Source organism: Sapajus apella, unplaced genomic scaffold, assembly GCF_009761245.1.
Source record: "Sapajus apella isolate SASKATOON/1434 unplaced genomic scaffold, GSC_monkey_1.0 scaffold9, whole genome shotgun sequence".
Lineage (NCBI taxonomy): Eukaryota > Metazoa > Chordata > Mammalia > Primates > Cebidae > Sapajus > Sapajus apella.
The window spans coordinates 17,094,325-17,111,949 of NW_022436949.1; positions in this window are offsets into that span (position 1 = coordinate 17,094,325).

The window sequence follows — 17,625 nt, forward strand, 5'->3', positions numbered from 1 at the left end:
ATTTTTGATGTATTGTTTTTGAATTCTTAGCTGTAAGTGGTGAATTCTTCACCCTAGGTACATATACTCTATAGTTCTTAAGCATAGATAGATAACTTACTTTTATTTGCATCCTGTTGCCATACACACAGGGCTTAGAATAGTACCATAGACATATATATGTTTGTGTATGCGTGCATATATACATGCACACACACACGCACACACAAACACATATATATGTCTTCACCTATCCCTCATTCTGGAGTACAGTGGCACAATAATAGCTCATTATAGTCTCGAATCCCTTGGCTCAATTGATCCTCCACCTCAGCTTCTTGAGTAGCTGGAACTGCAGATGACCACCACTATGCCTGGCTACTGTTGAAATTTTTTAGTAGAGATAGAACCTCATTATATTGTCCAGGTGCTCTCAAACTCCTGGGCTCAAATGATCCTCTCCCTTCTGTCTCCCACAGTGCTGGGATGCTGGGATTACAGGTATGAGCCAGAGTGCCTGGCCTAATAAACAGGTTCTAAATAAACTAATGAGTAACTCACGTTGGAGGTGAGCATCACCTTTGGAAAAAAGTAGGCTGCTGCAGTAGAGTATATGTACAAATAACCCCTTTACTCTCCCCTCATCTACCTTTGTTTGCCATTAATTTTAAAAAGGTGATTAAAAATCTAAAATATAACCTCAGGAGAAATAACGTGATGTGGCGTCATACATCAATGAGATATATGTGAAGCTTTCACAGCAGATACGAAAATTAGGGGATGGAGATAAATAAAAAGGCATATGGCATAAAGAAAACGATAAATCACTGTTTACTCTTAATACTAGAAGCCCTATCTATCAAGGGGATACATCTTAGAAAGATAATCAAAAGTACCTTTCGAAGACTGCAAGAGGGAAATATCCTATCCTTTAAGAGCAGCCTTTGACATGTTTATAGTGTTAAGGAAAGCACATGGTAAGATGGCAAATGCCTAGCAGCCTCCAGTCCATAATACTGTGGATGTTGTTTCAGGAGCTGATCATGATCCCTTGCTTTGCAGTCCATTTACTTGAATAGATTTCAACTAAAATTTGTTTGTAAAATTTCCATAATCTCAGGATTTGTGGTTTGCCATACACTAAGGCTTTGGTACATATTTTATATATATATATATATACATATATATATATGATAAATATATATATATATAAGTATATACTTTTCAAATATTGTACATGTGGATGGATGGAAAATGAATTTTTTATGAAAATGCTATAACATGCAGATATGAGTTCCATACTTTTATTCAGTAATAGATTGTTTTGACAAAGGTTTTCATCAACGTGTTTCATTTTCTTTATCTCCATGAAGAGTCATCCCCCTTTCATTCACAAGCAAATTCTACTACCTAGGTATGGCCTAATCTTTCTTTTGCTTTAATTATCATTTTGGTTTCATCATTCCTTTCCTAGTGTTTCTTACATTGAAATCCTAGTTCTTTTTTCTTAGCATATTAAACTCTTTTAAAATCAGCCTGATCATTTGTCTCACTGTATTTTCCCTTCTTTTATTATTCAAGCCTTTAAAATAAATGATCCACCTTCCCTTCACTCTACTATTATCTGGTTAATTTTTAAAACATTGGATTATTCTACAAGGATTATTTTCTAAATCTGTTCTGGAAAGAGGGCATCAAGCCCATCTTAGTTATAAAACTCATCAGAAATAATGAGTTTTGTTTTGTTTTGTTTTTGAAACAGTCTCACTCTGTTGCTCAGGCTGGAGTGCTCACTGCAACCTCCACCTCCTGGGTTCAAGCAATACTCCTACCTCAGCCTCCTGAATAGCTGGGATTACATGTGCACCAACACGCCCGGCTAATTTTTGTACTTTTAGTAGAGACAGGGTTTCACCATGTTGGTCACACTGGTCTCGAACTCCTGACCTGGTGATCTGCCCAACTCGGCCTCCCAAAGTACCGGCATAATGAGTTTGTATCATTTACTAAAAATTTCCACATAGTCCCCGCTATCAGAACTTAGATGGATTCTTGTACCTGAAACCTACATGAAATCTCACCACTGCTTCCTCTACTTAAATTCCCCTTCCCTTTTTTCCTTTGTACTTAACTAAAAAAAAATTTTTAATGATCTGCTAAAATATTATTTCCTTCAAAAAGTTTTCCCTTACCTTTACAGACTTGATCCTACAGCACAATGTAATTCTCTTGGCAAATAATTTATACCCCTGTGGCAATTATTTGCTTAGATATTAATCTTTTTCATCATTACCAGCTACCGTAGTATAGGGTCCAGATGCTTCTTGCTAGGAGGCATTCAATAAATATTGCTTGAAAGAATTAACTGCTTCCCCTAATGTTTTTCTTTGATGGCAAGCTCCTTCGTATTGCAATTTTAAAACTTGTTTCCACTCTCCTTATTTTTCCTCTAGGGGTTCTCAAACACTATTCAAATACTCTTCCTAATTTTGCTAATAGTTCCATTCATAAAGCCTGCCATTCCAGTGTAGAAATCAGAGATTTCACTTTCCCTGCCTGTGCTACGTACCGATGTTATCTTGTTATTTGGGATCTACTAACTAGATGCATTTAAGTGAGATTTGGATATAACAATCAACAATGTGAAGAAATAGGCACCACATGCAATCCATTCTTCATGCAAGACTTATGGCAACAATGCAGAGGTTCTGTTACCCAGTTCCCAGTGTAAGCAGAGTTCTCTGGCCTGTTTGTGCCCAGCTGTGGAGTTTTCACTAGAGAACCACCACAGTGTGTTGTTAGTATTACGTAATTCCTAATTCTGAGACTAACAATCTGGTCTTCTATGAGATCCTTTGAGTTACCAGATGTCCTTAAATAAATTAATTTCCTGTTTAAACAAGTTAAAGTGGGTGTTCTTTGGTGCAGCTATGAGCACTGAGAGAATTATCTTGTTATCTTGAGTTGTATCTTTTCAGCTGCTTTTGCAGATTCTTCTCCTTATACCTGGACCTTAATTATATTTGTTCATTTAGTCACTCGAGAAATATAAATTGAGTAGCTATAAATATCAATTGAGTATCTAAAATGTCAGATATTGCTGTAAATACCAGGAATTCTTTAGAGGAGAAAACAAACATTTCCTTCCTTGTGTTAATCGTATTCTGGGCTGAGAGAGAAAATAGTATTTCCTAATGATCATTATACAGAAGAAAATACAAGCAGAGTACGTGAGTAGTCAGGTACTGGTGGCATAAGGATGTTATTTAAGGTATGATATGTATGGAACACTTCTCTTATTTGGGACATTTGATGAGAAACCTAAGGCTCCAAAATAGTTTGTGACCTTCTGGAGGAAGCAAGCTGCAGACAGAGTAAACAGTGAAAAGGCTCTGACGTGTCACTGTGAGTCATGTGCTTAGAAAACACAAGGCTTCCACTGCAGCTGAAGACAGTGAGGGGGAAATAAGGAGCTGAGATCAGAAAGAACATTAGTTGATAGTGCAGGACAGTTCTCCAGTGGTCTTGAATCAACCCAGTTCTTCTCCCCTTTCTTTCTGGTGTTTTTCAAGAATAACTATAGAATGTGCTGGTAATGCAACAGCCCAAGCTTTGTTCTACTGTCCCTGCTGGGGAATGTACCATTCTGAGTCAGGAAGGAAATGCTCAGGTCAGCCCAGGCTTTGCTTCTCTCTTGGAAGCAGGATGTAGTTGAAATCTCTGCACAGCAAGTCATATGGGCCATCAGGTATCTAATGCAGAGTGGACAGGCTGCCTTTCAGGGTCCTTCAGCTATAGTGTAAGTGGAGGCACATGCCCTCAGGCCTTTGTGCCAGACAGCTTTCTTGAGCCTTGGGGGACTGGCTCACAAGGGATCCCGAGCCTATTTTTCTCTCTTGCAGCCATGTGCACATAGTAAACTCGCTTCATACAACCTGTGGCATGTGAGTGTTCTGTCTCAGCAGACTCGCATTGGCAGCCTTGCAGAGGAGGATGCCATGGGTGGAAGTGCTCAGCTCCTATTTCTGGTAGTTCACCTAGTGATGATCTCTGCTGTGCTTTACACAGTGAGACTGTTTCCTTGGGAGTGACTATTAGTGAACCTGATTCACAGAGGGCAGATAACACAGAGCCTCGCAGGGCATTGTAAATACTTACAGTGCCCTATGAATGTGTTTGAAAGCCATTGGAGATTTTAAACAGAGGAATATTATCTGGATTGCATTTAAAACTATCACTGACTACTCTGTGGTAAACAGATTGAGAGGGCATATGTTGGGAAGAGACATCGTTTAGTAAATAGCTTTAGTGGAAAAGAGATCAGGACACTGAGCCTTAGGCTTTTTTTTCATCACAGAGAGAGAATCTAGAAAGGAAAATTGGACATGAGATAGGATAAAACAAGAAAATAAGGTATCACAGAAGCGAAGCTATATGATGACAAAATTTCAAGGAAGGAGAAGTCAACTGTAGCAACTGACATATCTAGAAGGGGGGACAGAGGGGTAGGAATGTGGAAGTTACTGAGAGCAGGAACTTTCAATTCTCTTATTTTGCTAACTTGATTCTATTATTTTCTACTACTTGATAATGTCTACTTTACATATCTTTTTCTACAACTCATATTTGATAGTTGGATGTTCCAACTCAGATTGCTTTAGTGAAATGCAGACTCCCCAAATCATAATGATATTTCCACTTAAAATTCAACATATTCCTCTCAAAAATCATCCTCTCTACTCTCAACTAGATTCTATTACCTTAAGTATTCTTTTCAGTTTGGAAAACAATTTAGAATCAATGAAGCTGTTACAGGTAGTTAGGCATAAGCAGAGCAGAAGAGGGCTCTCCCCCACCCACTAGAAATGTTAGGTGATGGTTCAGCAATTATCACACTGCTTCTCTAAAAATGATGTCAGCAGCCAGAGACAGACAACCTCTTGATCGTTCACACCAGTTAATATTAAAAGTGTTCACTGAATGCAAGCCCCAGGGAAAAGCAGCTTCTTGGGCATGTATATGAAGAGACAAATGGCGAAGTAAGACGTTCTGGGGGAACATGGCACCAGAAAAAGGACAAAAACCTCAGATGGGTGTGCCTGTAACTTTCTGAACACTGCATGCTCAATCAGAAGGGTAAGGAAAGCACCGCTCATGTGGAAAGCCCACCCTAGGGGAAGAATCATGGGAAAGAGGGGAGCCTTTAAAGTCCCAGAATCAAGGTTAAAGGTTAAATGGTAGCCCTTTTTCTCTCTTTGACCTTCAGGTGCCCATAAAGATCGCCTCCAAGGGTTCTTTCCTTTATTTTCTATTCTAAAGTGTTTTTAATAAACTTCCACTTCTGCTCTGAAACTTGCCTTCACCTTTTTCCACTTGACGCCCCTCAGTCGAATTCTTTCTTCTGAGGAGACAAGGACTGAAGCTGCTACAGACCAATATGGATAGGCAAACAGTAACAGGGTAACTCGGACCTCTGCCACCAGTAACAAAGCTACCATGATACCTAATCCATATTCACTTTATATCTTAAAAATCAAAATTCTCTTTTTACCCATGCCATTCATGCTCCATAGTTCATGACCTCGTCATGTTTTGCTTGGGTTATTAATATATCCATATTTTCCTTATCCGATTTTGTCTTAAGCTTCATTTCTTAATATTCTCAAATCTCTTGTCATACTAATTATTCTAAATAGAAAATTTGTAATATGATATGCCCGCTCACAGTCATTTATTGGCTTCCATTATGTAAGGATGAAAATTACATGAATGACAGGGCCTGGTATTCCTAATCTGCTCTTGCCTATTGCTTAAGTTTAATCTTCTACCTGTGTATTCCTGAAACTTGGTGTTCCTTGAATTCTCATCTACTTCCATTTCCCTGAAAATAAGCATGCCTTCTCTCATTTTCATTGCTTTTCCTCATTCAGCATTCTCTGACAGGGCTGTTTTTATGTATCTGCCCAAATGGTACTGGGGTATATACCAATTCTTTTAAAAATTTGGAAGTATAATAATTTGAGACAAACCTTAACTCATCTCTAAAACATCAGACTAGATTTTGGCTAACATATTGCACTATAACAGTGGTTCCAACACACAGGCCCTTAAATGTGCCATTTCTCTGCATGAATGAATGTTGAACAAAAGGTGTTTATGTGGACTTATGCAACTCACAAAAGGGTTTAATTGATTTTAATTCGCTGTGGGAAACAAAATTTAACTTACTAAATCCTTAGTTCTGTAAACAACAAAGAGAATGGGAAATGGATTTGTATATGCAGAACATAAAAATTTTAGTCCTTCCATCATGTGGTACTACATAAATATATGTGCCTTTGTATGGCTATTATTGTAGCATAACTATCAGAATCTTAACAGTTTATTTTACAGAAAGAACACATACTTAGTAAATTCCCCTTAAATATCACAGAAAAAGTAGTGCTTAACAGTCTTTGTGCTAAAGAGTCATTTAGAAATACAGAGAAGTATTACATAGATTTTTTTTTTTCAGAGTGCCCTTCAATCCTGAGAATATGAATACTGAGTAACAAATTATTTTACATAGTTGACATATAAAAATGTTATGAACTCTTGACAGTTTACCTAATTTAGGAATCAAAGTTTATTATTATAATAGGTAATTACCTCAAATACTTACGATTCCAAAAATATGAATCAGGCAAATTTTGCACATTCTTTAAGCACACTTTTTAATAGAAGTAGTATGCTCTAGCTTAAGAGTAAATGTTAACATTTGAAAGACATAGCATATAGTAAAATGCCAGTTTGTCTTTTTTGCTAAATACATAAAGTAAAAGCAAAGTGTCAGTTGCTTTTTCAGAAAAGTAAACTTGCAAATTATTTTTTAAATAAGATGAAATTGGTTTAGAAAGTACAGTTTTCTCCATATAATAGGTCTCTAAAAGTTAGTTTTGACAGATATCAATATACTGACTTCATATGGTATCTATGATCTATAAATATTAATAGTTTTTGTAAAATTTGGATAGGTTTTATAACATTTGTCAGATGAATATATAAAATTGCTTAAAAATTACATACATATTAACTAATTTGATACATTTTATGTAGGAGCCATTTGTCTTCTTCAGAACTGTGGACTGATTGTCTTCATACATCTCTTGATGTGTAAGAATTTTTAGTGTTTTGAAAAATCTAGCATCTTTACAAGCATGATAAAGGCGTGATAAATACAACTTCAGAATTGGTTTATTTACAACTTTAATAGGCTTAATGAGATGTGATTCATATAGCTTATAATTCACCTATTAACATGTACAATTCAGTGTGTTTACTGTAGTCACAGGGTTGTGCAATAATCATCACAATCTAGTTTTAGAACATTGGCATATCTCCAAAAGGAAATCTTACAAACAATAAGCAGCCACTCCCCTTCCCACTTCCACTTCTCACTTCCAGGTCCAACCAGGTACTCGTCTACATTTTCACTTTTTATATTTGCCTGTTTTGGATATTTCAAATAAATGGAGTTATGCCATATGCTTTTGTATCTGACTTCTTTCATTTAGCTTAAGGCTTTCAGGTTCATCCATGTTTTTGTATGTATTGGTAGGGTACTGCTTTTTGTAGTTAAATATTTCATTTTATGGCTATTCATTTGTTTTTGAGTTATAAGACTTTATGCCATTATAATTTATGCTGCCATGAACATCTGCAGACAGGTTTTGTGTGGATACATTCACATCTCTCTTGGTTAAGCAGTTAGAAGTGAAATCGCTGAGTAATATGATACCTCTGTGTTTCACCATTTGGGGACCTGCCACACTGTTTTCCAAAGTCACTGTACCATTTCACATTCCCTCCAGAAAAGGGTGAGGATTGCCTACATTTGTTAGTCTTTTTGCTTATAGCAATTCTAGCGGGTAAGAAGTGGTATGTCATTGTAGTTTTGATTTGAATTCACCTGATAATAAAGTTAAGCAACTTAATTTCTACTAATTTGGGAATTCATCAAATCTCCTGTTATGGATTTATTTGGCTTTCAGTGTTGACTATAGTGTGTCTGAGTGTGAATCTCTGAGTTTATCCTATAGATAAACTATAAATAGTAGAGATTCTATTATCTGTTTTTGCTGTTGTTTGTTTTTTCTGTGTATGGGTTACAACACGTTCTTGTTTCTTTACATGTCCTCAATGTTTATGTTGCTAAAAATTGGATATATTAGATAAGATATTGCAATAATACTTGATAGTGATTTTTTCCTGGAGGTTGTTTATGTTCTTTGCTTGGTCATGTTTTTGTCTGGAGGCTTGGCTATACAAATCTATAGCGGACATCCCCTGCAGTGTTCAGCCTCTCATGTATCTGCTCAGTTGCCTTTTCAATTGTTTTATCATTTATTCTGGCTACCTAGAAATTACCCCAGGTTGACATAAGCATTTATTGGTCAAAAGTTGTTGTTAAACTACTTTATCTCATTGAAGTTTTACTCTTACTAGTGGATGTCTGTATGGCTTGAAGGCCACACAAACAGCTCTGGCAGTTGCTGACTTTTGCCCCACATTTCCCTAGAAAGTAGACGTTTGGATGTTTGCTCTGTGATCACCTCTAAACTCGCACAGTCTTGGGTATACACACAATCTTCCAGACAGTAGGGGACAGGTGTAACTTAATTTTTATTCTCACTTAATAGGATTCCTTTCACTTAATTTGTCTGTTTCTGATAGCAGCAGAAGGCAGACAGATTCCCAGGCAGAAAAGGGCAGCTCCCCAGTGAAACCTGACCTTCAAGCCCCAGACAGCCTGGAGTCAGAAAACTGGGCCGATCGTTTTGGGTGAAGTCCACTACCCAGAGTGAGAACTTCGTTGATGTCTTTTAGCTAATTGAATGGTGCTTTTCCCAGGCCTGCCCGTGGACCAATCAGCATGCACTCCCCTATCCTGAACCCATAAAAACTTTAGACTCAGTCACACATGGGGACTTCCTGCCTTCACCTTGGGGTAGGGGCAACCCACCTTGCATCCCCTCTCCTGTCAAGAGCAGTTCCATGGCTCAGTTAGACTCTCCTCTACCTTGCTCACGCTCTAGTTGTCATGTAACATCATTCTTCTTCGATGCAGGATGAGAACCCAGAACCGCGGGAGCAAACGCAGCTGTAACACTGCAGCCCTTCCACGTGATGGAAAACAGTGGTGAGGCCAGTAGCCATGGGCTGAGTGGGGCACCGGGACCAAATGAGCTGTGACACATACCCACTGACACACATCCTGGCCTGCCTGCTGAGCTGCCAGCAGCGACATGCTCCTATTTTCCAGGCTTGGAAAGAACAGCTGTGACCCTTCTGGGTACCCAGACCTTGGGACTCCCCAAGCCAGAGTTATGAAATACTGTAACATCTCTTGGGGATCCATGGTTGCTAGTCTCTCTGAATTTTTGGGCACCACTGCATTCCCCTAGTCCAGATGCCAGCACCCAAGGCAGAAGCCGCCTGAGGCACAGCTGGTCTAGCTAGTCTAGCGTGGAAGCTTGCACCTATGCCAGCCCATGGAGCTGCCACCCCACTGCAGAAGCCAGTATGCCTGGCTGTGTGCAGTGCCAAGAACCCGTGCACCCTTGCTTACACATCCCTTGTTGCTCCACATCTGGCTGACCGTGGGGAGGTGTGGGATCTGGGCTGGCATCGTGAACCAAGCACAGCCTGCCAATCTGAGTGGGTAGAGGCAGCCCAGCTATCCAAAGCAAAATTCAAGCAGAGGTGCCACTAGCCACAGAGGCTTCCAGCTAGTGAAGTGGAACTGAAAGAATCCTGTGTCACTGGGTTAGTGCAGCTTATTTTTCACTCAGTGTTTTGTCCAAGGTTGCTTTTAAGTGCCTTGTGTTATTAAATTTCCACTTTATTTTGATGGGCCTGTGTACAGCTTGGTGAATGCTTTCAAGACTGTCCCATTCCTTCTCCGCTTACTCCCAAGTAGGTGCAGCCTAGAGAAGGTGAATGGTCTTTCAGAAACACACAGTCAGTTTGGATCTCAGGGAGACTCTTTTAGGCTTTTTTCCTCGTTCTATTAAACATGACTGTTTTGACATTTTGCACGTCTTGGATGTGCAAAATCCGGAAATGTATTTGAGACTGAGCTCTGGTCTCTTCAGCTGCAGCACCCAATTAAATCCTCCTCTTAAATGCTTTCCACCAAGATCTCAGTCATTTTTTACAATTCTTTAGGCATGCAGTTTTCCATACTCTGTTCCAAATAAAGGTGGTTTCCATGGGCAGAGCTGCTAACTTTTCCATTGGACAGAAGTCTTGTGTTAATTGTGGTCGCTTACTTTTTAATTTCATTTGATTTGTAAATTCAGACATGGGAACAATGAAATTAAAGACATTAATGATTTCTAAGTAGAGATGAATCCCTTTACTACCAGAACTTTTTTCCCAAATATATGTCCAGGAGCACATGTAAGAAAAGTTGCCTAATACACATTAACCACTAAGGCTTGTCTCATATTAATAATTAAATATAATTATTTAATATTATAGATGCAAATTTATTTAACCCTGGCTCACCCAAGTGTTGCTTCAGAAACATTAGACTTCCATTATCAGTTTTTCTTATGTTTCGCCTTTGAATTTGAAACTGACCCAATGGTCCCATAGGCTGTTCTTTTGGATAAACATAGAAATTGACCTTTCTGTTCTTAAGGCTTGAATTTTTTATTTGTTTTATCTGAGTTCCTTCCTCAGGAAAGAACCTTCAGGCCTCTCAAAAGAAAAAAAAAAGTATCAAATAATTCAAACTCACCAGATCACCACATCCAGGCAATGAAACTTCCAACCCGTCATTCATCATAATTGTCTCTTTGCCCCTCCCTATCCTGTTTTCTTACACATTGTTGAATCTCTTCCTTGCTATACAAACCCCTGGTTTTAGTGGGTCAGGGAAATGGATTTGAGACTGAGCTCCGGTCTCTTCAGCTGCAGCACCCAATTAAAGACCTCTTTGGATACTTGTCATCACAGTGATGGACTGTCTGTATGGTGAGAAGCAGGGCCTAGACCGAATCCCTGGTGTTTTGGTAGCGAATTTAGTTGTTGTATAGTAAATGATCCACTAGAAATTAATATCCTTAACACATATTTCTTTGGGATGAAGCTTTATCAGAATATAATCCATTAATTCAAACTTCATAAATTTTTCAGTTAAAAACCCACAAATTATGAAGTTTTCAAATAGGTGCAAAACTTCGGAAGATGCAAAAATGCTTAGTAGTACGTATCTCAGTAAAAAATTAGGGATTGATCCTTGAAATATATTTTTATGTATCTCTCCCATTCAATCCATTAGCAAATCCTATCAACCACAGAAATATAGCTCAAATCAATCTGCTTTCCTTCATCCCAATTGCCACGACCTACCTCTAAGCCACTGTTGGTTCTACCCTTGAAACTAGAGTCTATTTCCACTCTTACTTGGCACCAGTAAAACCTTCACTCAGTAGCCAGAGGGAACTTTTTAAAATAAAAATTGAATCCAAAGAAACTGAAATCAGCATATCCCAGTGATATCTGCATGTCCATGGTCACTGCAGCATTATTCACGATAGTCAAAATACAAAATCAAAATGCATGTTCAACAACAGGCAATTGGATAAAGAGAATGTGTTTTATAAACCCAATGGAATATTACTCAGCCTTAAAAAAGAAAAAAAATTCGGTCACTTGTGACAACATGGCCGAAACTGGAGAACATTATGTTAAGTGAAATAAGTCAGGCATAGAAAGACAAATACCACATTATCTTACTTATATATGGAGTCTGAAGCAATCATACTCAGAGTAAAATGGTTGTTATGAGAGGCGGGAGGCAGGAGAAAAAAAATAGGAAAATGGTTGTCAAAGGGTACAAAGTTTCAGTTAGGAAGAATAAGTTTTTTTAAGATCTACTGCACAACATGAGGACTACAGTTAATAATGCATTGTATATTCAAAATTGCTTAGAGATTAAATGTCAAATGTCTCACCACAAAAAATAAGTGAAGGCATGTATATGCTAATTAGCTTTATTTAATCATTCCACGTTGTATCACATTGTATACCATAAATGCATGCAATTATTCTTTGTCAATTAAATGTAATAAAAAATAAAAATACAATCTTATTTTGTTATTTTTTTCTATTGATTATTTTGTATTGTTTTTCTTTATTAATATGTTCAATAGTCATATGATAAAGCATAAAGTCAGGTCTCATCAGATAAAGAAACATTTTCAGATGGATTATCAAAATTTATGCATAAAAACCTGTATTTGAAAGTGTAAAATATAGAAACAAACATATGCCAATATAGAAATTTATTACATGAATTTAGATGGATACACACACATACAAACATATACATTAAATTCTGTATTTTATGTTACATCTCATGTTTAGGAAGAAACACCTTTCTGATACTAAAAAATTTTCTTTGTAAGCAATTAGGACTTCTTATTATGTAATGTCCCCTCTTGGTCCACCAGCACTCTCAATTTTATTACCTTACCTATAATTATACTTTGTGTACATATTTATATACATTTTTTTGTTCATTGAATTTTTTTACTTGTTCATTGTTTTACAATTTACTTTTTAGCCCTCAGTTTTCTTTAAATGTTTTATAGAAGTTTACATAGCTACCTCATCTCTTATAATTGATAATTTAATCCCCATTTTAATCACTACTTTATCATTTATGTTTTTCTATTTCATGCAATAATAAAATGACATATGTCAGATAGATTGCAAATTGCTTAATGCATTGTCTAATCTTCTCTTATTCTTTAGTAAGAGAACTTCATTTTTTCAGGGCAGCAATTGACCCAACTAAGACAAAATTTTATACTTTGCTGCTATTTGGGACCATTTAACTAAAAACTGGTAAATGAATATGCCAATTTTATTTTACTTTCAGGAATCATTCTTAAAGAAACAGTGTTTCGTCTTCCTTCTCTCCTTCTATTACTTGCTAGCTGCAATATGTATGCAATAACATACAAAAGCAGTAATACAAAGGAAAATGGACCTTCATTAATTGCGGAAAAGCAATGCAAGTGAAGACCCAGATGCTGAATAATAGCCTTGAAAGCTAACTGCCTAGACATTTGTCTTACATTGGCAAACAATTTTGGTAAGCTATTATATTTTACTCTTTGGAAGGCAAACTGCAGGCTGGCTAAGGTGGTGTTATTAAGTAGAATTGTAAAGGGATTCACAGGATCACTTTGTGATTTCAGCTTGTTGCTTTTGGTAAAATCCTACAAGATGGTTATGGATTTTACCTCAACATAAGAAAAGTCTGCCAACCCAAATGCCCATCGATGTTAGACTGGACAGGGAAAATGTGGCACATATACACCATGGAATATTATGCAGCCATAAAATATGATGAGCTCGTGACCTTTGTATGGACATGGATGAACCTGGAAACCATCATTCTCAGCAAACTGACACAAGAGCAGAAAATCAAGCACCGCATGTTCTCACTCACAGGCTGGTGTTGAACAATGAGAACACATGGACACAGGGAGGGGAGCACTACACACTGGGGTCTGTTGGGGGGAAATAGGGGAGGGACAGTGTGGGGTGGGGAGTTGGGGAGAGATAGCCTCGGGAGAAATGCCAGATATAGGTGAAGGGGAGGAAGGCAGCAAATGACGCTGCCATGTGTGTACCTATGCCACTATCTTGCATGTTCTTCAAATGTACCCCAAAACCTAAAATGCAATTAAAAAAAAGAGAGAAGTCTATCTTTAAGCAGAAATAAGAATTTCTTATATTGCAGATTTGTAGGTTAAAAAGTCAACAGCTTTTGTCCTACATGTGACATGTATTTGTGCATGTGTAGAAAGATGGATAGATGGATGGATGGATGAATAGATGCATGGACAGTTAGATAGATAAAGTTTCCTAGGGCTGATGTAACAAATTACCATAAACCTAGTGGTCTGAAACAAAAAAGAATAATTATCTCACACTTATAGAAGCTAACAATTTAAAATCAAAGTGTTAGGATGAGTACTTTCTGGAGACATTAAGGGAGAATCTGATCTGTTTCTCTTCTGATTTCTGGTGGTTACTGGTAATCCCTGGCATTTTTTGGCTTGTAGCTGAAATCACACCACTGTACTTATATTACCACATAAACTTTTTCCCTTGTGTTTCTCTCTGTGTTAATACGGGCTTCTTAAAAAGATGCTGTCATTAGATTTAGGACCTACCCTAATTCATTATGACTGAATTTTAACTAATTACATCTGCAAAACCCCTATTTCCAAATAAGATTATTTTCTGAGATTTCCTAAGGATGTGAATTTTGGAGAGATGCTACTAAGCACAATAAAGATAGATGACAGATAGCAATGCCAAAAATTTAACAGTAACAGGTTACTGAAATACTATTACTCCACTGCAAAGAGTCAATTTATGGTGTTGTTTCTCTATCCAAGCCATTGATTCAGATGGCATCAATTTTCAGACAGTTGCAGATGGGAACTGCAGATAATAGGAAATGTAAAATTCCTTAATCTTAACTAATCTGTTTACACAAGCTCTTTGCCAATGGTTGCCTGCATTTGGGACTGGAAGCAAATAAACCAGAAGTCTACTCTATGTACACACCTGTCCTGAAAAAATAGCCTGTGGCAGCTATCTCCCTAAAAAAGTCCAGGTCTTTAAAACTACACCACCAGAAATTGGTCTAACATAACTAGGCAATCACCAAGAAGGACAGTCTTCATTACTCATCTCACTAATGGCAATGAAGGACAGGGAACCAAAGAAATTTAGAGAAGACAGAGAAAGTCGAGGTCAATGGAGATAGTTGGGTTTATCCTGGTATGCCAACTTCTCAACGAGCAGGGCTGTAGATATTTATTCCATTCATTATTCCCACATCATGGCATATTTGAATAGAAGTGCATACCTGCAGGGGATAGTCAGGCTCCAATTTCAAAGATAACTTCTGTCTGCTAGTTGAGCAGACTTAATCAAACTACAAAACTAGGCTTAAACAATTTCAGCAAAGTCTCAGGATACAAAATCAATGTGCAAAAATCACAAGCATTTCTATACACCAATAACAGACTAACAGAGAACCAAATCACGAGGGAACTCCCATTCACAATTGCTACAACGAGAATAAAATACCTAGGAATACAAGTAACAAAGGATGTAAAGGACCTCTTCAAGGAGAACTACAAACCACTGCTCAAGGAAATAAAAGTGGACACAAGCAGATGGAAAAACATTCCATGCTCATGGTTAGGAAGAATACATATGGTGAAAATGGCCATACTGCCCAAAGTAATTTATAGATTCAATGCAATCCCCATCAAGCTACTAATGAACTTTTTCACAGAACTGGAAAAAACACCTTAAAATTCATATGGAACCAAAAGAGAGCCTGCATAGTCAAGACAATCCTAAACGAAAAGAACAAAGCCGGAGGCATCATGCTATGGGACTTCAGACTATACTACAAGGTTACAGTAATCAAAACAGCATGGTACTGGTACCAAAACAGAGATATAGACTAATGGAACAGAACAGAGGCCTCGGAGGCAACGCCACACATCTACAACATCAGATCTTTGACAAACCTGACAAAAACAAGCAATGGGGAAAGGATTCCCTGTTCAATAAATGGTGTTGGGAGAACTGACTAGCCATGTGCAGAAAGCACAAATTGGACCCCTTCCTGACACCTTTCACTAAAATTAACTTCAGATGGGTTAAAGACTTAAACATAAGACCTAATACTATAAAAGCCCTAGAAGAAAACCTAGGCAAAACCATTCAGGGCATAGGGATTGACAAGGAGTTCATGACTAAAACACCAAAAGCATTGGCAACAAAAGCCAAAATAGACAAATGGGATATAATTAAACTTCAGAGCTTCTGCACAGCACAAGAAACAATCATTAGAGTGAACCAGCAACCAACAGAATGGGAAAAAAATTTTGCAATCTACCCATCTGACAAAGGGCTAATATCCAGAATCTGCAAAGAACTAAAACAAATTTACAGGAAAAAAACAAACCCATTCAAAAGTGGTCGAAGGATATGAACAGATGCTTTTTAAAAGAAGACATATATGAGGACAACAAACATATGACAAAATGCTCATCAACACTGGTCATTAGAGAAATGCAAATCCAAACCACATTGAGATACTATCTCACACCAGTTAGAATGGAGATCATTAAAAAAATCTGGAGACAACAATGCTGGAGAGGATGTGGAGAAATAGGAATATTTTACACTGTTGGTGGGAGTGTAAATTAGCTCAGCCATAGTGGAAGACAGTGTGGTGATACCTCAAGGATCTAGAAATAGAAATTCCATTTGACCCAGCAATCCTATTACTGGGTATATACTGAAAGGATTATAAATCATTCTATTATAAGGACACATGCACATGTACGTTCACTGAGGCACTGTTTACAATAGCAAAGACCTGGAATCAACCCAAATGCCCATCCATGATAGACTGAACACGGAAAATGTGGCACATATACACTATGGATTACTATGCTGCCATAAAAAATGATGAGTTCATGTCCTTTGTAGGGACATGGATGTATCTGGAAATGATCATTCTCGGCAAACTGACAGAAGAACAGAAAACCAAACACAGCATGTTCTCACTCGTAGGCTGGTGTTGAACAATTAGAACACATGGGCACAAGTAGGGGAGCATCACACACTGGGGTCTGCTGGTGGGAGGGCTTAAGGGGGGACAGCAGGGGAGTGAGGAGGTTGGGGAGAGATAACATGGGGAGAAATGCCAGATACAGGTGACGGGAGGATGGATGTAGCAAACCACATGGCCATGTACGTACCTATGCAACAATCCTGCATGATCTACACATATACCCCAGAACCTAAAGCACAATTAAAAAAAAAAAAAACCAAAAACCTTAAACAATGAAACAAGTAATGTCATGCACAGCTGATGGATACATTTCAGTGGGTTTCTTTTATTAAATTAAGCAGGGAAAACATTCAGTGTTACAGAAATGCCCTCAAAAATGTGAAACAATCTGTAGATTCCAAAATAGCTAATAATCACGAGCAAGGTTATTTTCTATGTTAAGGATGATGTCTGTAGTGTTATCTATTTACTCAATAAACACACACAAAACAACTCTGTCAAAGTAGCTGTTGAAAATAAAGATTGCCATTTCCATAGGAATAATCATGACCTTAGAGTTTTATATGTACACTCCATTATTTCTGATAATTTTATATATTAATGTTTAAAGTTTAATTGTGACAGATTGTTTGGAGCTACAATACTACATGCTATAAACTAAATAACAGGTGAGTCATGTCAGGGCTAATTACAGGAGGTTCTAGTGTCATCAGCCAATGCTTGTCTTGGAAAGAAAAACTGATTGCTTACATTGTCCATCAATGTTCAACGTTTTATCTCACAGGTATTATAAACAAGTATTAAATATAATATTCTGAATCACATTTATTTTATGCTCAATAGGTTTTTTAAATTAAAAATATGTAAGGGATCATGAAGAAAAAGCTAGAAATAACTTGAAAAACCTAATTATGTGACAAATATGACACTTTGTACACTTAGAGTATATAACTGCATTAACATCTCAATGATTA